The following is a 27,708-nucleotide window of genomic DNA, read 5'->3' on the forward strand; positions in this document are numbered from 1 at the left end:
AGCTACCCAAAAAACAGCCTATGATGGTAAAATAAAATAATTCATTACTTCAGGTACTTTGTGAGAAAGTGATACAACACAATTACTACAAGTATGTAAGGATCTTTGTTGTTAAGAAAGTTGAGAAGGTTACCAGGAAAGGATATTTTACTCTGACTCAATAAGGAGGCATTTGTGCTGCAAATTGAGATGTGATAGATAATTGTCTCACACTCACAAAAAAAAAAAAATCAGTGTGATTCTGAGTGTGACATGAGGAGGACAATGGACCTGGGAGAGGCACCAGAGAAGAACAAATAATTACAAGATGCTTAGGAAAGAAATGCCTCTGAGAAAAGACTGAAGGAAATGAGTTTGTTTAGTCCTTTGGGAAAAATACAAAAAAAGTAAACATCCTAAAAGGGAAACAAAAAAAAACTGTGATCAGATTTTAGGAAACAAAAGTAAAAAAAAAAAAAAGAAAAAAAACAGAAAAAAAAACCCAACTCAAACACAAAACATCAAAAAATGCAAACAAACAAAACAAACACACAACTGTAACTTTAAAGGATAATGAAGTTTTAAAACTGATTACTTTGGTAGGCTGTGGAATCTCTTGACTTCCAATCTGGTAACCTAAGAAAAGACTAGGCAAATATCAAGGATAATTTAAGTGATTCATCATACCTATATACAGAGGAATGAATTAGATTAATGTCTGGAAAAACATTCTGGCCCTATATATCCACATTAATGGTACACAGATTTCACAGCAGTAAGCTTTTCTTGCTTATTAAAATTTTCATAGGCTTCTTTAAGGCAAGAAAATAAAGAGATTCAACTCTATGTTTTTCATGAAGATACTCATTTATTTCCAAGTAAATTACATAGAATGGCTTAAGTAAGAAATGGATTGTACATAAAGGAAATCACGAGTCAGAAGTCAAACTGGAGCACAAGGCCTCACAACAGCAAAGGCCTTACTAAGGAACAACTCACAATAAAAGTGGGGAAATCAAGTTACCCTGCTGCTCTGGCATGTGCTCCAGGACATATGGTAAGAACCTGATTCTAATGAACTAGCTAGAGACCTAGGGCTAAAATAGAATGATTATACCTAGTAACTGAAAAACTTAAACCAAATCCAAACACTCTAATCTGGTAATAATAGGTAAATTTTGGGCTACCAAGCCACTCAAGGTGAGGCAATCCTGTTATTAATACTACACAAGGCCTACATCATTTGTAAAACAATACGAAAAATGAAATTTGGGTAAAGATGTAGAAAAACTGGGACCAATGTCAAAAATGTAATTATGAGAGGGCTGTTTCCTTGGGAAGGGTTTTGGCAGAGTCAAAGAGGTGCAAGGCTAATGAAAAGCTAGGTCCAAACTCAGAAAAAATGGTGAATTAAATATGAAACAGAGAATAAAATGCCAAATTGAGTGGAGAAAATAGGTTTTACAATGTTAGATGTGTGGACACCTACAGATGGCAGTAATGTTGACAAGTCCACAAGGATGCACAAAATCTCCCTGGATGACCTGCTGGAGTCTCCATTAGGTTTTATGTTCTTAAGATCTGGGGTTAGGGGACTGGAGTAGGAAATAGATGTATACCTCAGTACTTAGAAAACGGTAATTTAGTAGTATCACATATGTGAGTCCTTAGAATCTGCATTCTATATCATTATAAAATTGTAAGTTGGTATATTTGATTGCATAGAGTATAGATTATTGCAGAGACTGTTTTGCTGCTCTAGCTATTTCCTCTTAGAGTATTCATTAATCAATAAACACCTTAATGGTTCATATCAGCCGAGTCTCAACCTCCTGTTTTCTTGTTAAATGCCGTTTTAACTCATGCCTATTTGAGGGACTGTCTACCTGATGGGAGTCTGGGTGCAGCAACTGGAGTCAGAACACCAGCTAAGGGATCCATGTGTCCATGGCACTGCAGCATGTACAAGTGGGTGTGAGATCATGAGCAAAGATGAAGCTGTATTAGCTGGTGGGAGTCAAGGGCAGAGGGGCCTCTAAAAGCCATCCCTGGGTAGGAGAGATCCTGTGCATGTCCAAGAATGAGAGCACAGCAGGGTCAGCTATGGGACCAGAGGAGTCCTGATGAACTCTGTGTGTGCTTGTGTGTGTCTGTGTGCAAGTGACATGGTCACTACCAGCAACTAGAGCAGAGCTGTGGCCTCAGGGGCTCATACATCCTGATTCCAGCAACTGGGATTCAGGGGCAGCTAGAGGGCAGACTGAGTAACCGCAGCTGCTGATGGGATCTCACCAGGAGACCCAGTCCTTCCCAGAGAGAGAGAGGAGCAGGATGAGCCTGGTGCTGTGTGCCCTTGTGGGAGTGCTCTGTGTGTCCTTCTGATCTGGCTGTGTGAATATGTAAATGTGTGCTACATGCATGCATCCACCGGGAACACAGGCTCAGCCTTGCTGCTGCACAAACGTGGGCCATGAGCAGCAGCAGACTCACCTCCCTCAGATGTTGGATTGATTCAGTGACAGCTATTTTCCTCTAACAGTGTATTATTAAACCAAATACAGACAAGACTGTATCTGCTCTGTAAACCTGATATACAAGCAATGCACTATACTCCCACCAAGATAAATCAACAATATAACTCAAACTGATTTTATGGGTTAAAAAATTATGAAATAAAAATATTATGAAATAATTATTTATTTATGAAATAGAAATAAATAATATTTTTTTTAATTTATGAAATAAAAATATGGAGTATTTCTACCAATCACCACTAGAAAAGCGGTTTTTTAAGAAATATTGTAAGAGCCAAATTTTCTCCGTTAAGACTAACAAAGAAGTAGGGAACTGAAATGATTAAGCATTTTCTATGATAAGCCTGTGCCACTGTGTCAAGTTTGTATTTTGATTATTTTTGTTCCGAGAGAGAAAGAGATGCTCCAAGAACATAGCTAACAGCCAGAAATTCCTGATTTCTATCTAATCCCTCCATAACAGTGGGCAACTCACATAAAATCTCTCCTTTAGTTTCTCTAACTATGACAAGCAAAAGGCATGACACAAAAATGTATCAGGCTACTATACTGCTGGGAAAATTATTCAGTGCTTATTTGTAGTGAATTCTGAAAGCAAAAATTCAGGCAGCTTGTATCAGCAAAGAGTCCTAAAATGACATAGCACTGGCAACATAAAATAGTCAGGAAGAGGAAGAGCAGTTTTTTTGAAACACCGTTTCTATAAGTGTAGGGAACAGTTACACCCTATTTCCTTCATCTATTTTATTTTTGCAGCTGGGACAAAAAAAAAAAAGCTTAAAACAAGGCCAATCTACTTAAATACTCAGTTTATGAAAACAGAAAATATGTCATCCTAAAACAAATCTCCTGAAGATAATAATCTGGGAGAATTTATGAGAAATGTGTATTTGGTACATAAGCGCATGCAACAGCAGCAATTAAACATCGCAAACACATTAATTATACGTGATGTGAATTTTTCACTGCAAGTTAAATCAGAAGTACTGCAGCTGACTGAGATTTAAGTGTCTATAAACAGGGACTGTGAATTTAACTGTAAAATTTACTGTGCAAATTCTCTGCACATCCTGACAGAAATGCAGGAGGTTAAGAACAGGATTATTTTATTTCCTTTAAATCAAACTGACAGTACTTCCAATGAGGTATGCTTATAAAAAAGTGAAGTGTCACAAATGGAGTGAGTTGAGTTACTCTTCATGATGCAAGATCATAAGTTTAAAACTGATGCTAAATTTTTCAGCAAAAGTGCAGATTTTTTTATAGGACTACTTGGGCAATTCTACTTGCTGTTAGCTCACTGGAGCAAACAGTCATCAGGAAGAGGTCAGACTCTTTGTAAATGTCTCCCTATCACAGGAAATCCTTCTAACGGCAGAGAACATTTCAGCAGTTTCGCAGCACAGGAGTTGTGCTCCCACCACAAAACACACAGACTCTTTTCAGAAGGTTCACAGGCCAAAACACAGACTGATCCCCTTAATCCATGTGTGCTACCTATCTAATCTTGAAACTACTTTGCAAAGACAACTGCCAGGGGCTTCAACAAGAGCTTTAGGAATGGCTGAAGTGGTTGATGTCTGCTACAAAGTATTTCAAACCCCAGCTCTTTTTCCTTTACAAAAATGCTTGGGAAAAAAAAAACAAACAAAAAACAAACAAAACCCAACCAACCAACCAACCAATCCAAAACAAAAGAATGACATGAAAATGGCAAATCCTTCTTCTGGCAGGATTAAATAGTGGCATTTTTAAGCCCACTCACCTCAACAGAGTGGGTAAAAACCTCCCAAACATAACGTTTCCATTAAAAATGCCACCTTACAACCCATTAAAATAGACTACATAGTTTTCAAGACCTAGGATTTAAAAACATATAATCTCACAGACAGCGGCCTCGAAATAATGGCCCAATTCAAGCTTGTTGAACTTTATCAGGGATTAGTGTCACCTGCTTGAAGCAATTTATTTTCTAATTTTGTGAACTGTAGGTGAAGCAAGCATAAATGAGTTTTTCCTGGGAAAAAAGGATCAGATTCTTCCTCCTAAACACTAGTTATAGGTACCAGTCCCAGTTTCTCAGCTATGTAATTCCAAGGCATTGGATTTTGGTGGAACCACTATGGGCAGCATACCAGTTAGCTTCCTGAAACCAGGCTGCTATTTCATGAGGCAAATTTGTGTACTATCCACAGTTATAACATATAGCTATTCAAGGTACAAACAACAGGATGTCATCCACACATTTGCCTTCTCAGCCAACAGCCTAAGAGCTGAATGCACATGGAAAACAACTTACATTTTAACTATTTAGGCTCAAAAGCTGCAGGTATACTAACAGTCTGAAAGAGTGCAGTGTATAGGCAACTATGCTATATGGAAAACTTATAATGTCAAGTGTATCCATCTGACTTTTCTCAAATGCTGCTGAGTGACAAAATGACCTTCATCTGCAGACTCCAGCTCCAATGACCAAAGTCATGCAAGCAGACCCTGCAGGCCACACTATGAATAAGCAAATCTCCATGTATGAAAGGATCTGTTCCTGCAGTCCTCCCTTTGATCCAAGAGTCCAATAAGATATGAAACTTACACTGCACAGCATCTAGCTCCACGTAGACAAACACAAATTGCCGAAAAAAAAAAATCTTAAAAAAAAAAAAATCTAAATTTTTCAGGTCATTTGAAGTATGCATTCATAAGACAGTTTTCAGACATGTCCTGGGAAGACTGAAAGGGTACTTTAACATGAGAGGCTCAGTCAGAAATACTTTTAACATGAAGCAGTTTAAATACAGTATTGAGAAAAATGCTGTCAAAGTTTCTTGCTTTCTCCTCCTCGGCTCTAACTTCAGAAATACACTGAAGACTCTTTTTTCTGAACCCAAGTGCTGTTTTGCCATTCTGTTCTATATTTTCTGTACAAGGTCAGTACTGAACAAAAACGCCCAAAGGATCAAAGCTTAAATTTCAGATAAAGGTTACTAGGAACAGAGAGGAGTACAGAATCTGGAAAAAAAAAAAGAAAAGAAAAACAAAAACAAAAGAAACAAAACACCACCCCAACAGCAACAACAACAAAAAAATAAAACCACTAAAATAAAATAAAAATCCCAAAACGTGAAAACCTATATAAGGATCTATAAGGCCAGAATAATGAAGGTAAAGATGCAATTTACATTAATGAACTATCTAATTGCATTGAGTTCTATAATTTGTACTGCTTGTTTCTTTGCATATTTTATTTCTCATACCCCCTGGACTAGTGCATCTTAAGATAATCTGCTTCAGAACCAGGCATCAAGTTTTAAATGCTGCCACATGTGCCAAGAAGGCAGTAAATACACTCCCTCACATATTAGCCAAGGGAAATAATTATATATATTTAATACAGGGTGCTCTCTCCATCTGTGTGGCCCAGGATTGCTTGGAGTCCCCAGGAATCATGATCAGAATTCAAGCAACAAACCAAACAACCTCACAACCAAACCACAAGACCTCGTTCAGCTGGCATCTCACAGTTGGAAACAACAAACGCGCACAAAGGCAATGCACAGGGATATAATTAGGACAAGCTCTCTAGTTCCTTACAAGAAGGGTCTAGAAGAGTCAAACTGATATTGACGAAAACCTGAGAAGATAAGTAAAAAAACCTTTTTAAACTGAAGGATGAAGTTGGCAAAAGGACAAGCAGGCATAAATACAATCTAGACAGGAAATAACAAGTTGGTTCTGCAGCAGCTTTCAAATGGGAGTTGTAATAGAAGCAACAAAAAAGCTTCAATACTAGCTGTTCTTTAAAACACCAAAATTTTATGTAAGGGATTATCTGAGATGTCAGAAACTGGTGAAAACACACAAAACTGCTGTAGCACAGTATTTATATATAAGCTTCCCTGTTCTCTTGTTTTGAATGGGTAACTGTACTTCTCAATGGGGAAGTTCTTGAAAAGCTGTGAGGCTGAGAAAGCATCACAACACACTCTTTGGTTTTGTATTTTTCTCTAAGCATGCACAGCTAGAAACAAGACACTTGAATAATGGACTTTACTAACACTGCAGAACTATCAAAGTGGGCTTTTTTAAGTCAGTGTAGTGTTGTTAGATTTTTTCCAAAATAAGTCATGAATGAGGGAGTGAAATTGAGCTTAAGAAGAAGGGGGTAGGAGAAAAATGGTCTAATTTTGTCTTTTTTATGATCCTACTTTATTTTGAACAGGTAATAAATTAAAAAAAAATTCCCCAAGTCAGGTCTGTTTTGCCCATGATGGTATTTGTAAGTGATTTTCCTAGTCTTTATTCAACCTATGAGCTTTTATCTTATTTTCTCCCTTGTCCTGTTGATGAGGGAGAATGCAAGAGCAGCTGGCTGGGCAGGTGGCTGCTGGCCAAGGTCAAAACCACCACACTGGTACAGTGCAGTTATGGTCCCTGCAGAGCTGCTCTCCACTGCCTTATGTCCAAGGGGCAGGAGATCTGGGACCCCTGGAATAGGGCTCAACCTTTGTCTTTTTAAATTTTCATGAGGTCCCTGTTATTCAGTTCTGAACAGCAGCTGTGCCCTCCAAAATATTGATTGGTCTCCCCCGTATGCTGTCATTTGCTAAAATTTAGCAAATGCTCCTCTGCACTCCTGAGAGAGATGTTGAACACAACAGGTACCAGAACACATCTCTCTGACACCCTCTTGATATTGGCCTCCACACATGATCCCATAACCATGACTCCTGAGCCCAACTATCTGAACAGGTTTTTACCCATCTGGTTGTCCTTTATCTTTGTAATGTCCCAGTTGGATCCAAGAATACTGCAGGAGACAGGGTCAAAACTTTGCTAGAGTCAAGATAAGTAACTTGCACTGCTCTCTCACTGTCTGTAAACCCACAAAATAATCAGGTTGGTCAGGCATGATCTATCCTTGGTCAATCCATGCTCACTCCTCCTGATGACTGCCTCCTCCTTCACTTGCCCAGAAATGTGTTCCAACAGGGCTCGCTCCAGCATTCTTCCAGAGACAGAAGTGAAGCTAATCAGACTACAGTTTCCATGACTGACATTTTCTTTTGAAGATGGCTGCAGTGGTTGCCTTTTTCAAGCTGAGGTATACCTTTCCCAGTCCACATAACCTTCAAAGACTGCAGAACAGTCAAGCAAATCCCGAATTAAAACTTTATTTGTGGTAGACAGACAATATAAATTACCTCTGTGTATTCACTAACCATTCAAAACTAAAAAAAAAAAAAATATAGAAAACAGCTGTACTTGAACCAGAATAATTCCTGATTGTTCATTTTTAGCACTCATTTACTCTTTTTTATTCGACATATTGTTTTCCTTTTGTACTGTAAAATTAATCCAAATTTGAAACACTTTCATAAGTTTAACTATACTATTCCCTCTGAAAGATCTAGAAACTTTATACTACATCAGACAGTAAGATATGCCAAGGTACAGTTTGGATGGAAATTCAACATACAGGAATGCTGAGATAAACTAATTACACTACCCATTAATTTATGCCATGGCCCTCCGTAATTCTACAGAGAGAGGCATAAGAATCTTAGCACAATGTGGATTATATTTTCAAAATAGTACCAAACCACTGCAGTTCACTCTCTTTTCCTGCACAAGCAATTTCCATTTCTGTTCTCTCAGGCATACCATTCTGTTTGTGACATGAACCAAATTATATTGTTATTCTCAGTTACTAACAGACGACAGTATTTTGCACCAGACCAATCTCCTTCAAATTTCTTTATTTCCTCTGGAACTATATTGGACATTTTCCCTAATGTAGCATCTCTCAATAAGCAAAAAAGAGACAGCAAAGATGGTTTCAGACAATACCCAGGAAAACTGAACAGCATCAGCCTGCAGAACTCATTACTCCAGTTGTGGCTTTGACATTACTAATTTGCAAACATCTATTCTCCTTTTAAATTGCACCACAGAACTTGCATTCAAAGGAAAGAAGGAAACGGGCAGAAAAAAACATCATCACAGCTCACAGAATAAATGTGTCCTAACCCAATCCATGGTTACCATAAATCAGCCTACCAACCACAGAGGATCTGTGCCAGGTGAAAATACCTCACATGGATAGACAAGTGTAGAAGCTCCAGATTCTGACAGAAAGAGGCTCAGCTGATCTGACCTTTCTAGGATTTCACACATACTTGAAAAGCAAGAAAACCAGACTACTTCCACTCCATACACAGATTACTCATGTAGAGAGGATGCTCAGATGCATTATAATTTTTAACCAACATGGGGAGGCAGCTAGCATTCAATACAGAATGCAAGTTAACAGGTTTCAAACACTAGTAAACAAGCAGCCATTACATTGGGTCTACAGCCCTCACTTCAAATCATGAACTGTAAACAGACACACTTTTCAGATACCTCCTGGGTATTTGTTGTGAAATTTCAGCTCAGCATCTAATTATATATTGCAAATCACTGGTTACAATTTTGACAAATCCATTGGTATTCTCTCAGACACACTCTTACTTTGCCTGCTACAGGTTATGTATGAAATCTAATCAGTACAAAGGGAAAAATAATAGATGGAGACAAGAGCTATAAAGTAGTTATAAAAGTATACATATGAATACTGTGATGGATGTACTCTTTCTGTGAACACTTGGGATTACTGCTTCATAAATTAAAACAATTCAGTCGCTCAGACAACACAAAATAAGCTCAAATCTCTATGGCTTTCTATATTTTGTTTTCTAAACCACCTTCTATTATTACTACAACAAAGTTAAGTCTAACACCTAAAGAAATCCTGTTTCAGACAAGAAATAGAACAATCTACAGTGAGTCCAGAGCCACACAGGCAATGGTTGTCAAATACACACCACTGCCTAGTCAACTGACAACTGCCAAATTTATATATAAATGAGTTCCGCTTGTCTTCTTCTCGGAGGAGAAAGTCAATGCAAAAAAAAACAAAAAACAACAAAAACCACCAAAGAGGGGGCATGTTTAAACCCCCTCCAGTGGACTGATTTTACATGTGTCTACAAAAAAAAACAATCAAACTGCACAGCTATGTGACAGTATATCAAAATAACTGCAGAATCATATCCTGAGATGCCATCTGACACAATCGTATTGATGTCCCTGTCCCTGAAGTCAACATCAGTGACACTGATTACATTTCTGATTTTGATTTTTACCCATTCCCAAAAGCCTCCAAGCATCTGTGGTTACTTTCTTAGAGTTAAATGTTTCAATATTCTTACTGTTGGTTTAGTTTTCTCATCTGACTCTTCACTGTTCAGGTGGAAACTGGTTAGCTATACTCAGTTCTGCCAAACCAAGCACAGATAGCTCACTGCATCTATTTTCAGTGCCCCATACAGACCGTCTCTTCTTTGGCCTGACCAATCCCCACTTGAGAGTAGTGATTCACTCTTCATGGTCTTGCCTGTCCACGTGTTGACTTTCAGTGCCCTCCTTAAACTCTCTCCAGCTCTCTAACACATGCCAAAAAAGATACATCACCTGAGCCCCCACTGAGCATCCTTTGTGACTTTCCTAAGGCTATATTCTTATTCTCTCAGCACAGCAGCTGGCTTTCAGTAACAATATGTCTCTGACAACTCATCTTACACTGACATTAGCTGCAACCCCCACAGAGGTTTCTGCAGACCTGCTATTTAGCCAGCTGCTCCCTCACCGCAGTACCACACACCTTGCTCTGGTTGCTGCTGAAGAGCACCTCCATCTCCCTTCCCCCTCTGAAGATTCATCATGGTTGTTTTTCTGTTCTCCAACATCCTGGTGGGTCCCCCCAGATTGCCACCTCTCCAGTTTTCACTCCTCTAATGAAAATGGTGAGTACTACTGACAAAATCCTGCAAAATCCACCTCGACGCAGGTTTCCGTTCCAACAGTAAGTTACTAGATTCTTCTCTGTGGCAAGAAAAAAAAAAGTAAAATTGCCAAAATAATCGATCATCAAAACAGTCATAGCCTCTGAATAACTGTCCCTTACGAAACAGAATTAAAAATTAGAAGACAACTGATTAAAGAATCATACACCACAGAGTAAGTATCTTTAAAATTCTTAAGAAAAAATATAGTAACTTAATATGACTAGGTTTTTTCCTACATCTTTAACATGGTTTTCAAAGTAAGTTTCTTGATTCAGTGTTGACAAAGAACACATACACCTCATTAAGCCACTTAACCTTATTCCACAGTGCACAACCTGTGAAATCACTGTTGTACCAATGGAAAGCCCGTGTATTTTTGTACTGTCACTAAAAGTGACAGAATATGATACATCTTGTTTTAAAAATCCTTCAGACTGAATTGCTCTTTCACTGGTAACAACACACAGAGCTCCCATTACTTTAGTACACAGGCACTTCACAAACTCTAATTTATAATAACTAGCAGTGAGCTAAAAACCCCTTCTTCTGCCATCACTCAACTTTTCACTCATGAAAGACATGGGAAAAAAAAAAAAAAGGGACTGTATGCCTTAGTTCAGATTTAGCCAGTACTCCCTGCAAATAAAAGCCCTGGTACTTAACCTTACCGTGCGATACTACCAAAGGGCATTCCTGACTTCTGAGATATAATGATGTACCACCTCTCTCATGAAAAATACTGAACTGCATCTTCTGACAGAAGCATCGAAGAAACCAGCAAGTAATTCTTCAATCAAACAGAAACTGCAACACTAACACTGGCAGTATACTTTTGAAGGCAGATCATTATCTGTCCTACAAAGATGGAGTGGAACTACTGTTTTGTACTCCAATTCCACTTAAGCAGGAGACATAAATAGTAATTAACTTCTGAATGAAAATTTATCATCTCGGAAAGAATAATGGGAATTAGGTAGAATGTCAAAGCAAAGGCTAGAGAATTAAAGAAATTTAAATCTTCTGAGATTAAACCAAAAATAGCACTCTATCGGAAGTTTAGCATTAAACTTCTCATACAAAATAAATCAATAGCCTCCATAGCAACTGCATACTTTCCAATATGGCAGAGTTATTTCTAAGTCTACATAACACACAGAGTGAAAACAGTGAAAACACCGCAGTATTGTAGGAAAACTATGGGAAATTGTGCTATTTGTTGTAAGGCAAATAAAAATGCTGCCAAGAGACACACCCAGTTAACGTAACATTGCTGAGACTGACAATGTCCACCGTAGTTTCATCTGTCAATTCAGGTAATATCATCCAAGATTAAAAAAAATACAAAAAAGACATTTAAATGCTATCCCTTTCCACTAAGGTATGCTAATACATTAATTTTGATGGCTTAAATTCTATTTCATGGCAGTGAAAGGTTATACAAGAAATCAGCCTACTTGCTACCAAACCTGTTTCTAGCTGATGAGTTTTCCTCTCCACAACTCATGATTTTTCATGGTACAGCATTAGTGGCACAACCACTCCCGACGGCAGGGACTGAAAATTATTTGAAATGTTTCTTGAAAACTGTAAAAAGAAAATACTTCAAAAACGCAAAAGTCCGATTATCACAAAGGTCTACATTTCTTCTAAAGTAACAAAAAATACTCTCCTGAAGAGGTCATTCATTTGTAAAAAAATGTCGGTGCAAATAAAAATATTACTATTAACTGCATGATCTTTTATAAAAGATCACTGCAACAGAAAAATGAAAAGTGCTAAAACTAAGATAAACTAGATAAGGTTTCTAATAACCTCCATCACTAATTGTTTATTCAATTAGTCATAACTCAAGTGTCTGTGAGAAAGAAAAAGGGAAGTAAAAAAAGCAGTCATGGTCTGATATATAGTGCATTCAGAATTACAAAATAAATTTATTTTTTGAAAGCAAAACAGGTGAAATTTTAAATACATTAATCCAAATTCTATACTTATATAGCATCGATGCTTTATAGACTCATAAAGAACTTTCTGTAAAATAAAAACCAGATTAATGCTATTTTATCAACACATAATCGGTTTGTGGAGAGGGTATCACACACACAAAAACCTCGTGTATACTTTATACAAGTTGATACTACTCGAACAAAAATGCAAAGACTCATTAAAGCTTCATTAAAGATTTAATATATCATGTTACTGATTTTCAATTACCATTTGCCAAAAAAGAAAACAAAGAATCACACAAACTTATAAGATTTACAACCTATGCATAATACTAGCTGAAAAAAAAACAACACCTGCTATGATTAAACAGTCTGGAAGGTAGGGTCTTTTATTAGGTTGATAATCCACAAACAATACTTTGAAGTGATTAAACACTTCTGTATTTCTCAACCTTAACTTTTTAACCACTGGCCAATTTTATATTTATTTTATGAGTCTCAAAGATAACAGACATCCTTTTAAGGTTTACAGGTAATCCCAGTTCACCCTCCCAGTAGGGGAAATATGAGCAGAAGTCTGTCAGTGGCTGGCAGACCAACCCATGGGCAAGACCAAACCAGCCGTCCAAGTCTTCAGCCTGACATCCTCACACGCTTCTGCTTCTTGACCAATTTCCTGACTTTATTGGCAGATGTGTAGGAAGGATATAGTGAGCGGGACAAGAAGGCAACAGAGCAGTTGTAAGTAAGTAAGTAAGGCAGATTTATGAAATCCTTATGAATCTTAAGAAAATCAGTTTCCATGTGCTTGTGTTTCTTCTCGAAAGCACTGGGAGAATCACAGTCCTGAAACTATCTTTATTGCATCACACAGATCCCCAGTGCCAGACACTCTTCATTTATTTGGTCCTGGCTTCAGACCAGACCCAGCTCCTATAGCAGAACTTTCACACCAATGATTAAAACCTTGCACTGACCTGCCACTTAAAGAGTGGCCCTGACACCAGCTAGACGACCTGCTTATCCCTTCCCCAGCTTTGCACAGGACAAAGAAAGGCCATTTGGTCTCTGATGGAGCAAGAGGGAAACGATTGCGCCCATTCCCTGAGAAAAGCTGTCCTAGCTACTCTTGTGCCAGGTTTCCTAAATTCACTGTCAATGACCTCCAAGCACAAACCAACAAAATACTGTGAAAGTGAGTAGTCCAGACAGCCTGCTGCTTTGAATTAAACAAGAAACTGAAAAGGCTTTAAATTTCAAAACACCTGGAGCTGACACAGTTTTACAGCAGTGTAACAGGGATCTGAAGGCATCCCACCTTTGCCTGCCAGGAGCTGATGCCAGGGCAGTGCAGGAGGCATCCAATGTCATACAAGTCATATACGGGAAGATATTTCATTTGTGTGTTGTAACCTTACCAACTGCAGGTTTAATATAAGAGACTCTATAAAAATGTCTAAGCATCATACTACCCCAAAGTTTAGTTCCTTCAAAGTGTACATTATCCACATACTTAGCAATCATTTCTTTGATAAATAATACTCCTACCTGCCTACCTGGCTTTACTCCAGGACTGATTTATTCTAAATTTTGCAACCTGCCTGGGTTCTGATAGGACCATCAAGTACGAACAAACTGTGAAGAAAGCAAAAGATTAAGCATAAAGGTAACTGCACAAGAGCACTTTCAAATACAGAAATGAAGATCTAGTAGCGCCAATTCCTTCAAAGGGCATTTTGCCATCCAATTAATAATTCCAATGAGAGATTTATTTTATTTTTACATTTCCTCAAGCTTCATAAACCTGTATATCAGAGGAGAACAATTTTTCATTGATCATAATCAGAAATACTTCTTTGACACCAAAATTGCCTTAAAACAGCTGCCCAGAATCCAAATTGACTAGTTTCTGGGTTTGGGGTGTGGGTTCTCTGTTGGTGGTGCGTTTTGTTTGTTTGCTTTCACTATATTGCTCAAAAGCTCTCCTAAAAAAATGCCATCCAACAATAAAACACAAACAAACCCCAAACAAACAAACAGAAACAAAGCAGCAAATTCTTCCAGCAAGAACAGAATAAAAACTACCAATGTGATGGAGAGAAGCAGAAGACTAACAGATCATTTTCCCTTAAGAAAGGTTTGGGTAAGAGCACTGTTTAAGAAACTTTTTTTCTTTTTCTTTTCCTCCAGCTACAAGGAAGTGTACAGAATTTTAAAAAAATTTGTACTTTAGAAACCACTGAAAAGTTGAAAAAATCATTCAGCAACTGAGCCATTCTGAATCTAAGAGTGCAAGTGTGACAAGAGTTATGGTATACAGCTTACAACAACAGCATAAGAGTTACTTAAACAGATTTTGCTTGAGAACTGTACAAAAAAAAAAAAAAAAGGGAGTTGGGGGTGGGGAAAAGTGAAAACTTAACTAGCAAAATTGCTTCCAAATAGAATATGTGCATATTCTCCCAGAGATATCCACAATGCCTCAGGGCTTCCTCAGCTCAGTTCCCAAGTTAGCCTTTGATAGTAACAAACACATGGATTAAACACTAAGCATAGACCTCCAATTTATTCTAAATAAATGTAACTCCACAAAAATGAATACAGCTTTGTGTCACTGATAGGATTATAGCAGAGCAAAAGAGATTTAAATCAGATGCCTCTAGAGTGTTTTCCCCTCATTACAAATATTGTTTCTTCTACATTCCTAGAGCGAGTGAAAATCATTTTTTTGGGACTTCACTAGTTATTCCAGAAGCAAATCAGTGAGACCTGTAGAGTCAAAGGATCTCTGAGACTCTCAGTTTCTATTTCCTATCCATGCACTTTTTCAAATTCCGAAGGATGTGCAACCTTGGCATCTCCAGGAAGAAAATCCCACTTAGGGAAAATATACCTAAACTCAGAAATAACACTGTTGATAATACCCTTCACCTTCACTAGTTTCTACCTCAGGGATTTTGGACAGCCCAAAAGCACAGCCTCAGCAGCTCTCCAGGGCTTCCACAATGCCATGCTCTGCTAACCTGCTCATTGCTCAGAAAACACCAGCATGTTTGTCTCTATGGGGCATCTCTAGGAGTTATTCTAGAGCAGGCAGTTAGTGAAAATGTAAACAGAATTATGCAATGTAATAACTGCTATAAACTATGTGCTACTTAAAACATAAAAGATCATCTACATGTAGAGAGGATTATCAATTCATTACTTCTACCCCTACTCCCCCAACACCGGAGCAGCAATGTCACCTCAATATTTTTGGTTGCTTTACATAGAAAGAAACAAATAGAAGGGCATTTGGAAATATTCTTAATTTCCAGGTATTTGTAGCACTTTTCACAAAATATACATACAAATTAAACCTTTCTATGAGTTTCAGTGAATTTAACCAAAAGTCATGTAAAACTGTGAAGTGCATTCATAACAAGCCCCAAGCATCACACACTAGTGTTTAATTACATGTTCGGTATTTATGAAAAAGATAATGTTATTCTAAACCTTAGTAGGTTCCTGGAAGTCACAGACTCTGCACCTGAGCTGCCCTACCATTCCACCATTCTCTCAATGACTTCTGATCCAGCTTACATGTAAAGCAACAACAAAAAAAAATCAGCAATTTGTTATCAAACTTAGAAATAAAACCCAAAAATAAACGTTGAGAGTTCCCTGGCAGATTTTCTGGTGTGCCTTCAGACTTCTCAAACTACTAACACAAGAAAAATACAGCAGTCATGAAGTACAACTGACAGGCAGACCACCAGTACAGCAACCCATATGCTGCACATGGCTATGGGGACCACACCACCTTCTCCATCCTACTTCAATGTTGCTCCAGTTCTAAAGATCTGGAAAAGTCTGGCAAATTAAGGGATTTCACACATCTTTTAAGAGCAAGAAAAATATCTTAAAGAGATAAAATACATCAGTATCTTCTCTACATCTCTTATAGAAGCTACTTTATTGGAGACCATACAGTTTTTCAGCTCAGACTCAAAACTTAGCCTCTTCTTTGGCAAAAAAAAAAGTTGAGGGAGGAAGGAAAGTACAAACAGTATGTGCAATAATTAGACCATTAAACACTTGCAAGCAATATACATCCAAGGAATCAACTAATTCAGTGAGATATTGTAAAATAACTTCCTCAATTCTGAGTCGTACAGAAGCTACAACACTAGTTCTACACAATTGCAATCAAACAATTTACAATCAAAATCTCACCACCAAATGGAGTCAGGCTTGATTCACATTATAGTCTTTTGGTCCTTTGCAAGGACAGGGTTGTGATTGCCCAGCAGGCAGTACTGCCTAGTTGGTATGCTTAAGGTATTACAGTGATGGGTGAAAACGTGGGTATATGATAAAGATCATAAAATTCGGGATGATTATAGAGACAGCAATGGTCTACAGAAGTAACTTTAATCAGTCTTCAATTACTAATAAGCATTTGCCACAATGCCAAATGTTAAGAGCATGGTAAACAAGACTTGCAGAGAAGCAACAATCAGAATCCTTACTGCTACAGTGGCACTGCTTGGATGGCCTGTGGGAAGCAAGGAGAGATGTCCTCAGATAGCTAAAGGCATCTTGCAATCATAGTATACACTTCATCTTTCCAGGAAAAAAAGCTTGTGTACAAACATGTAGCACTTTCATAGCCAGCTATGGTAGCCAAAGACACTTCAGCTGGAGATTATACTCTCCCTGGAAGGAAAATCCAACACACAGGACCTAAAGACCTCTTTGTTGATCTATATTAACTCCCAGATTTCTATCAATAATTTCCAAACATATTCCTTAACTGTGTCTCAGTTAATCCAGCATTACCATCGCAATTTCTCCTAACTTTTAGAATTATTTTTCCCAACACCTTTAACTCCCAAACATCCTCCTTTGTTTTATCACTTTACAAAAAAAAAAAAAATTAACTAACCCCCTGGGCATTATTTCATTACTGGTACTTGCACAGTGTTACCATTTTTCTCCTAATCGCCTTTTGCCCAGCATCTGTACTGCACTCCCTCTGCCACTCACTGTGCTTCTATCTGATCCTTACAGTTTAAGTTGTTTTTTCTACAGATTTTACTTTCCCTGTATTTTTTAAGGAAGAAAGGCAAGTAGCATACATTGTGGCATTGTATTGGAATTACATCAAAGATAGACCCACTGGTACAGGGCACACTTCTTAGCAGCATTCCACTCAATTGCAAAGGAATAAAACAATGACTACAAAGCATGACCATATGCAATTGTACTACGATCACCTGTGAGACAAGTGATACTGATTTACCAATAATAGCTGATCTTTCGCAGGGATCAAACACACTAATGTTCATTCCTAACCCTTACTACACTTCAATCAACCTTTATATATTCTAAACTACTAAAGCAGTTGACCACTAAAAGAGTCATGAAATGCTGCTTCAAGGGCAAAAGTGAAATGGAAAATTAATTTACTACATCCTTATCATACATAGCTTTGTTTCCTGCTGCTTCTGTTGGGTTAGGAGGTAAGATTATTCTCCCTTATTAACAAAAGGAAGATAATATTTCAGTCCTCTCCAAATATTAAGAAACATTCCTACCCTTTGAATATCCTTGTGTTATTTATTTCAAGACAAAAACCCCAGACTGTAAGAGACACACAACTAAGGCAGAGATCAAACGTTTCCACATTCTTTTGAAGCAAAGAGCTTTAATGGCAAATTAAGCTCCAATACTAGAAAGCTGCAATTAGATTCAACATTACCCTTAACTCAGTCCCTGTAACTCCTTGCTGTCTCTCTTCAACAGGTTAAAAATCGCAGAGTGAAATCTTTTTCTCACAATAGACATTAAAAAACCACTAACCCTGGAATTCTTGAATTGGCCTCAGTTCAAGGAGTTGGGGGAAAAAAAAAAAAAAAAAAGCCTTTACTGGCATAGAAGCAAAATGTAATCTTCACAGGGTAGACTAATAACCCAATTTCTACTCAAAATTACGGTAATTCTTGTCTGGGCAGCACAAGATTTACCAAATAAAATGGAGAAAGTTTTCTTCTGAAACCCAGGAATGCATTTGTCCCTAATGAATCAATAAAAAAAAAAACCCACACAAACCCTCATATAAAAGAGTGTACAATCACAGCAGCAACAACAGGTAACCAAACACTACAGAAGTGCCATGTACTTGATATGCGGATGATAACAAGAGAAACCGGTTACAAGGAGGTCTTCTACTTCTGTAACTCACTGGGCAACTTTATTGGTGTGGTAGAAGAAAACCAGATGTCATCTTATTTACATACATACAGATAATATCCCAACAATATATTCAGCATTAATAAAAAATGTAAAGTTGAGAAAAATTTATTTCTTTGACCATATATTCACTAAGCCACAGCAAAAAGAAAGACTTTCCCCACGCATCAGAGCTATGCAGAAGAGTAACTCTCCACTGCCAAGTCTTTAGCATGAACAGACAAAGATTTATTTAGACAATGTTTGCCACTGGCTCAAAATTGGGGACTGTGAAGCTTTTTCTATCACAATGGTGAAGCATCTGCCAGTTTTTAAGCTCTAAGGTTAACCCAGTCCATGGTTCTGCTATAACTTCCAAGAGATAAAGTTGGATCTTCTTTTCCTGAAACATATATGTTTCTAGATTAAATGCACATTCAGACTCGAACTACTTAACTCTCTTCCCATGTGTTTTTCACATGTTCAAAGGCGTTTTTCTAACCTCAGTCCCTCACAGATAAAAATTCACTATTACATCATTGCTTTTTCTTGGGGAGTATGTTACACGTAGTGGGAACTCATGAATGTGGCTACATTTAGAAGCAGAAGTATTAGCCTCCTCAGGACAAAGAAGAGCAAGTGGAAAACATGATGACATAATTTACAAACCAGATACAGATGGAAGTGAAAAGAAAAAAGAAGAGGATTAAATCCTTACCACAGAACAGTTCAAAGGCATTTAAAATACAAAGCACTCTCAGCAAAACTAGAACAGATACACACCAGATGCAAAATAAATGTGTAAATGAGATTACCTTACAGACCTTGTCACAATTGTGGTGCACATTCAGATAGAGCTGAAGGGTGACAACGCTGTGCTTATAAGAAAGAATCCAATTTTCACATGCTACACTTGGGATAGGAAAGATAAAATTACAACTCGCACATAGGAAGGTTTCCTCTGAGGTACCTGGGGCTGAGACTGAAGAACTGCAGTCATAAATATAATCCTGGAAATAGAAATAAAAGCACCACTACCATCCTGAGTCCCTAGACAAAACCCTGCAACAGTACCACTGCCATCTCATCAAATGCAAACTGAAATTGGTGTATTTTCAGTCCATGTTTGCCTCTGACACTCAAATGCCTCTTCACAAGTGAGAGTGTCAAAAAACCCATCAGTTCCCTGTGTCAGTGCTTGGTAAACTACAAACATCAGAAAGAACAGATCTGGGAGCCACTAAAAAAGAATTCAGGAATCACTGCCTGTGTGGAAAGCATATCACAGCTGACGAGCAACCGAACAAAAGACTAAACTTGTAAGGCTTTAGTCTCTCCTCAGCAGCAAACAGCTTCCGGATTTGCACCTCTGAAGCTTAATGCTGATCCACACATTTTCTTGTTAGACAAGATTGCAGCCAGAAGATTTGCTCTTTGGATTAGAAAGGCATGGTGGAGATCTTTTGGGGGACTTCTTCCTCTTGGTAGAAAATGTTTGTATTTCATTAACACTGTTCTTAAACAGCTGTGGTCATAGGATCTTAAGGTGCCTTCAAAAGATTCAGTTATCAAGCAAGCACACAATAATAAAAAGACTAGAGAAATAACAACAGTCTGAATATGAGATATTCAGATAAAACAGCAGGTGCTTTTAGTACCGTATGCTAACCCTTGTTTTGTACTTGGCATTTGCTTGGTTACAGCAGGTATGACATAACTTATTAACATGTTGCATCATCAAATGCACCAGATGGATGCTCCAGTTACATAACGTCTCTTCCCTTTCCCACTCCCCACCTCCAAACAAGATGCAACTTTCAAAGAGCAATGACAGGCACCAACACTGAAAATCTTGTGTTCATAGTTACTCACCTACCAAAGTGTAATCACTACTCAATTACTTTAGTCAAAAGTAATGGTAGAAATTGGTGTTGATCTTGAAACCATTTACAAAGCTGTACTTACGCAGCGCTTGTGAGGGTTCAGGATGGGCTGTTTTGACCAGGGTGAACATGGAACTATGCACAACTGAAAGTCTCAAGCAAGTTTGATTTTTTCCCAAATAATCCACTCCTGCCATCACCCTCATGCAAGCTCCACTGACACTGCCTTAACAGGTGACCAATACTTTTTGTATTTCCAACAGCCCAATTTGTCTTCTTAGGGTACAAAAAAAAAAGACTATATTCCTGTCTTTCCTGTATTCTCCCCCTTATGCACACATGCCACTGCTGCTGATGGACAGACTGACCACAAGAGTGGTGCAAGTTCTCTTGCTTGTTAGTGGCACCAGTGGAAAACAGGTGGGTCTCCAGTGAAGCTGCAGCAACAGTCAGCTGCCTCACATTGCGCGACTCTTCTCTGCAAGCCGTCTTCCTTCCTAAATCCCTCTGGCATTTCAGCCAGCACTCCCATCCCGTTCAAACTGAGTGTGAATAGTTACAAGTGACTTCACAGCACACCATAATAGAAAAACCTAAAGACTTTGTATTTGCAAACATGTCTTCTCTCTCTAGGATGAAGCCCCACAAGTGCCAGGCGAAGACCCATGAAATCAGCCCAAAGACTTGATTAGATTCCTCTCAGAGAGAGTAAAGTGGGGAGTTTTATCCAAATTATAAGGTATGCCCACTATTCAGCACCTCACTACATCCAAAAAGTCACAAAAAGAATGCCACCAGGGTTTGTAAGCTACTCTGCCATAATAACAGTGTGAGATCTCAAAAGGCCTTGAAGCCACAGGATTCCTGTCATGCACTGGAGAGATGGCAAGTCTTCGAAAGGCAGAGGAAATAAAGTGATGGCAGATGTGCACATAAATGGAGGAGGCTAGCCTTTAAGGGATGTGTGACTGATTTTTTGACACACTAAGACGCAGCATATTATAAAAATGGAAGAATAACAGCTTCTTTGTGTGCTGTCATTAAGTCCTTGCAGTTCATATGATTTATAAACCTTCCGACTGACTTTAAAAATATTTTAACTGGCTGAAAAAATATCTTCTTCTTCCTTGCATCACAAGAAGTCCTGAATTACTCCACCCCACCCTGTGAATTCCTTCCAAGTAATTTCACACTCTGGTTTCAGGTGTAAGACACCTACGAAAGTATACATACCCTTCAGCCTATCCAATGGCCCAAAAGTCACCATTCTATATGCTCTACCATTTGAAAATACAAGGCTTTTGGACAGGCAGCTGAAAAAGTAATTCTCTACCAAATAAATGAAATGCTGTTTCTTAATAAAAAAGGAATTCTTACCTTACTGCCGTTTGTGCTATTCTGTTATCCGGAGCGTATCTAGTGTATGCATATAAACCTGCACCGCAGTGCCTGTGAATGCCACTCCTTGCAAAACCATAATAGAGAGTTTAACACTGCAAATCAAAATTGGGTTATGAACTGCTCAGGTTTCAACACAATTATATATTGGAAGGAAAAAAAAATAAATCAAAAATATCTCTGGACCTTTGCCTAAGAAGTCATTATTTTCATGGGTAAAGATACTGAAGAAAAAGTATCTTCAAGAAAATGCAAATTTGCATACCAGGAATGCGACATATAAAAATTGCTTTTGCTCCATGCACAAAAAGGCTGTTCATTATAGTTTTAATTCCTAGAGAATCTCCATTTGGGGTAGAGAATTTACTACTTTTTTGAAAATTGACTATACAAATAGTAACTGTGTAAAAACTAGCTCTGTGCTTTTAATATTAACTTCTTGTGCAACTGTATTTCTACACTGCTATTCAGTCGAAAATGCTTTAGTTAGCTACCAGGGGATAATTTATCCTGAAGGGGTCTGACAGAGAACCAGATCTCCTCTAGGAAATGCTTTGTTTTTCCTGGTGGATGACAGCTAATGACTGGATCCCAGTGACACAGGCACTCTCATAACCAGTGCAGCAGGAGACTTCAGATAATGTCACCTGCAATACCCAAAGTAACACAAAGAGTTACCTGATACATTAACAAGACTACTTTTTATCTAAAATAAGCAGCATACATCATGCAGCTTATGGACATCCTAATCAATTGACTCTTATCCTTCCAGCACACTAACTTAGCTTTCCTTGAGAAAAAAAAAATTTTAAGAGGTGGGTATCTTGGTTACAAAACACCAGAAAAAGTCAAATCAGCAGCTAACGTGAAACACTACTTCTAGTTCTTTTTAATAAAGTAGTTAGATTTTCATCCAGAACATATTTTGATGTATTGTCAAAGCATTAATTGTGTTTATCTTCTAAAATACAGATGTGTTTTCTGTAGCCTTAATTACCTTTACATTTGCATTCAGAAGCAGCGTGACCTAAGCTGAAACAAAGACATTCAGCCTTCACAGTCTGCTTAGGTAAAGAAATAGAAAGATATGTGGGAGTGTGTTAAGTCCCTAACTCAACTTTAACTGCAAGTAAAGCTGCTGATTCCCAGACTGGTGTGGCCTAAAGGATACCACACTCAAAACACAACCCATTAACACTGCCTGACTTGGGCAAGACTAAACCAGAGCAGCCAGACTAATTATCATAAGGATGTAGTTAAATTAAAGCCTCGATGCTGAAGCTAATGCAGAAGCAACATCATCAAGCAGAGCACTGTCCCCTTGGACAGATGCCCAACTCCTTGCCAAGAAGGCATGGAACTCAAACGTCTCCCACACGCCTTGCAGCCCTAACAAGATCCTCCTGCACAGGGAAGCTTTCAAGGACTTCGGGATTTTCTCATTGTTATGAAATAAAATTAAGCATGCCAAAACCTGAATGATGTCATGGCAATCTCATAAGTGGATTACATTAATCATTTATCAGCAAGGGAAGATAATTCTTGAGTGAGAGCAGAACCCTGAGTTCATCCCTATTTTCCACTCTGAGACAAAAAGTACAATAGCTGTGGATGTCAGAAATACATGCGATGTTTGTGGAAAGGATATGTAAAATGTCCACTGAAAATGCAATGGAATTAAAAAGCTATACACTAGTTTTTCACTGACTCTTCTATTTAACAGAAGTTTCTGTCAGCTCACCACAAAGTTACTGGGGGAGATTTTCTTCATTAGGTAAAAGGTAACTGCACAGCACATAATTAGCAGGAATGTTACTTAATCCTTATTTTTTTATATAATGCTCTAATTTAAAAACTACTGCAACACAATTTAACACAGAAAATATGTCTTTTCTGGATGTTATTTCTCTATGTCATCTATCAGGTCAATAGATAAGCTAATACACCCACATTTCAGCCCCTTCATGGGTGGAACAACTGTGGTGAGATGGACTTAAAAAGTAGCACCCATCAGGAGGTGATAACTGCTTCTCTCACATGGTGAAACCCCAACACTCAGTAGCAGCACGAGCAGCTCTCTGCATGGCAGCCTGGCCAGAGGGCAGATCGGAGGAAGGCTTGCCTTCAGCAGCAATGCCCCATCTCATCAGGGCAGTGAGCAAAATCTTCTGCATACCCTTATGCTCGAAGCCCACAAGAGACAGCCCTTCTGCTGCAGAGCTTCACGCTTTAGTTAAACCAAGGGCTACCAACATGGCATGTGCAGCCCTCGCCTTAGTCACCTGATTTGAGCAGAGCTTTGATCAGATGGCATTTAGGGATCCTTTCCAACTCAAGCTACTCTGTGATCATAAAAAGGCTGGTGTGAAAAAGCTGTTAAGAAAAGAGAAGAAAAAAAAAACCCTCAGCTCCCCACACACATCACACAAAACATACTAATTTCTTCTTCCAATAGTGGAGGCAGTACCCACGTTCCCAAAATTCACCTGAGACAGCTACCATACAAAAAACTACTAGTTTTGCCTGTTACTTGGATTTGAACAGTGTTAAACTAAAGCTTTCATTAGCCTTGGGAAGACCTAGAGCAAAAGCTTTTACCCTCTGCTTCCTCCTCTGGCAGGAGCTTTTTTGGGCATTACTCAGTTGTTCTTTTTAAATCATTTAAAATTTATTTAGCCTAAAGTAGACTTACATTTAAGATTTCTAAGCATCAGGATTTCAAACATGATCAAAGTCCCTTCAGACTAGACACCATATAAATACATGGTCATGGTAACACTGTTATCAGAACTCGTATGTCAAACTAAATTAAAAAAATTATATATTAATAAAACCTAAGCATATATTCAAGGGAAAAAAAGAAGTCATATTTGTGTATATTTCAAATCTCCTATTATGTTCTGAGTTTTCTTCCTCCACCTTCCGTTTAAAAGTACCTACTTTTACATACCCCAAACCTGATAAAATTATTTAAAAAAAAAAAATTTTAAAACCAGATCAAAACAGGCTCTACACCTGTATCTCCAAGACACTGAACCAGTATCTCAATAACTCATACACAGGAAGGCAGTTCTTTTCCTGATGTACAACCCCAGCACGGAAATAATAAAGCAACAGTGAGTTAATGTAGGGTAGCTGCCCAATTGATCTTGGTAGCAGATGGACAAGTTTTGAGTACTCCATGGCGCTGCTGTCCTGGTGATTTCCTGATCTGTGCTCATCTTTCTGAGCTGAAAGTTCGCACATCAAATTCAGCAGGTATGCTCTTGATGCACAAACAGGGTGCCACGGAGGTTCAGAAGAGTTTAATTAGTTGAAAAAGAGAAATTACCACTAAAAGGATTCAGCCCAAATTCCAAGGATGGAATTTGTCATCTGAGACATTCTCCCACAGACTTTTAATTAAGTTTCTCACTCCCCTGCATTCACATTTTCCTCAGATGGGTGACAAGGTGGTCATCTTCTTACAGAGAGTAATTCTTACTGAAGTGCTCACTAACAGAAAAGCAAGTTATTCTTGATTGCTCGCTTTTAGGCAAGATTTGACAGACCAAATAGATAATCCAAGAACACGTTGGACAACATGGAGGGAGGGTACATGTCTTAAAAAACATTAAACACTCCAAATTTTTAAACATTCTGATATAATTGGCTAAATGTCACATATCATCTCCTCCTTTTGCTATGCAATGGGAAAAACAGAGGTTCTCTTTGTGGTCTACCTCACCTAGACTATTTATTGTTTTAAATACTTCTAATCCATTTCTTTCACTAGTTTTGCTGATGATGTAAAATCACACTGCTTATCCACAAACAGTTGCCTATACAGGTTTATTGGATGATGAAAACTTCTCCCAGTAAGTATTTGCCATTAGACAGAACACATCACAGGAAACACCTTGCAGGACATGATCCTGTAAGGACAACAGGACGGACCAGGTAAGATGCCACTGGGAAATGCCAAAAATAATGGCTCCCTAAAAACAGATTTGCACTTTCATTCCCACTACTCCTCCCATGTCAAGATGGACCCCCTCCAACAGAAAGGGTCTAGTGGAAAAATACCACCCTGTGGTCCTAAGAGTATCCTCAGCCAAGCCCCCTGCCATCCATAGCTGTCACATACCCATTACACTGCTCCTGTATTTATTTATTCAGAATTAGGACAGATATTATCATTCTATGCCCATACAGATGAAAGGAGCAAACAAGGCCCTAGGCCCCTTCAGTAAAGCAACAGACATACAGGTTTTGTAGAAGAACACAGTCTCATGTGGTGGAACAGAAAAATACCACCACACTGCTCTGTGGCTTATCAAATCAATCAATACTACAAAGCAAAAACAATCAATCTGTTTTTCAGAAACCTTTAACCCCTATACAGCACATATTGCAAGCAATCTATTAGAAATAAATAAACAGACAGTTGTTTGCCAGATCTCTCATTAAGCGGGAATCTTCACCTTCCGTGAAACCAGAAAAACACATTAAAAAATGCATTACTGGAACATCAAGGCTTGACTTAAACCTACAGTAATAGGATCTTGTTCAAAGTTAAGCTTCAGTTAATCAAGCTGCACTGCCTATGGAGTACATGTATTAAACTATCCAAAGCACTTAAAATTTGGTTTTGTACTATTATTTTTTTGAGCATAAAAGGTCTGATTCTTCTAATTCATAATCTCATGTAAATCCAGAAAAGCTATGATCAATAGCAAGACAATTCATGTGCCAAGGGAAAAGCATGCTGAACCTGGTCAGAAGTATCTAGGCCATGAGATGCAAGTTAGAGGTTCTAGTTCTCTGTTTGATTTTCCCTTCATTTTGTCTATTCGTTGACTCTGAAGTTTATTTTATAATTAATTTTTCTAATGTTATCATGAGTTTTTGATGCTAACCCTGACTTCACAGAACCAAGGCAGTGCGTTTTTTCACAGCCACCTTTTCTGGATTTACTATTTGTTTTCCCTGGTTTTGCTTGCCAAAAGCACTACCACACGTTGAGACAACCTGAAGCCAAACAACAAAGCCACTGCAAATGACTACCCAAACTCGCCTGTTAAATATATACAATAAGCAGCTGAATAGGAGATTCCATTTCTTTGCACCGCATGTCTTTCATGTCAGCTCTGGCGCTGGTAGGCACTGCTTATAAACAGAAAATGTTAACTATGCTTCAAAGATGCACATAATCCTCAGACTGCACACTTTATAAGTTAAAGAATGTAAGTGTTGCATATGACTGTGGCATAAAATGGTATCAAAGAAGTCCAAAGCCAATTCCTGCTGCAATTAAAATCAATTCAAAATCTCATATGCAAAGAACTATTTCTGGTTACTGTTACTTACCAGACAGATGACAAACTTTAGCCTCAAAATTAGTAGTCCCTGATTTCAAGGCATCCACATAGAGCAGACAAGATGCTCAGGCTTATCTCCAGAACTCCATACCCACTTTCCCTGACCCACAAGGATAAGGGAACAACGGACTGCCCCAAGATTTTCACCTCTGGCACCCACCACACCACCACATCCAGCATCACATTTCTTCCAAAGCATTACTGTCATATGGTTTAAGCATATGAAGACAGTTTTAACAAACAAAAAATTGCAAGTGATTGAGAACTGAATTATTAATAAGAAACTATGAGAAGTATTTTGTAAGATTTGGTATCTCTTCCTCATTTCCAACACAACAAAACTATTTTTGTTATCTACCTAGACGTACTGAATTACTTTCCCAGTATTCTTACATTTTATAACTAAAGGGCTAAGCTGTGAATGCCTTTATTTTAATATTCTCTCACAAGGCTGGCCTTGAGTCTGTTAGCATAGTAGCCAAAAAAATTGCTATTTTAAATTAGGACAATAT

At 38.2% G+C, this 27,708-nt stretch overlaps 1 protein-coding gene across 4 annotated transcripts in view; it reads right to left on the bottom strand.

Annotated features, from left to right (window-relative positions):
* The window catches only part of APBA1 (amyloid beta precursor protein binding family A member 1), a 92,787-nt gene that overhangs the window by 62,761 nt on the left and 2,318 nt on the right, over window positions 1–27,708 (bottom strand). The window contains exon 1 of one of the 4 annotated variants that reach the window (XM_062641394.1): window positions 25,564–25,747. The exons of the other annotated variants lie outside the window; for them this stretch is intronic. The gene's annotated coding sequence lies outside the window, so the exon portion shown is untranslated. Of the gene's footprint in view, window positions 1–25,563; window positions 25,748–27,708 lie in introns of those variants that run through there. 4 annotated transcript variants of the gene reach the window in all.

The sequence above is a fragment of the Pezoporus occidentalis genome, unplaced genomic scaffold, assembly GCF_034315485.1.
Source record: "Pezoporus occidentalis ecotype Australia unplaced genomic scaffold, CSIRO_AGI_Poc_V1 ctg117, whole genome shotgun sequence".
Lineage (NCBI taxonomy): Eukaryota > Metazoa > Chordata > Aves > Psittaciformes > Psittacidae > Pezoporus > Pezoporus occidentalis.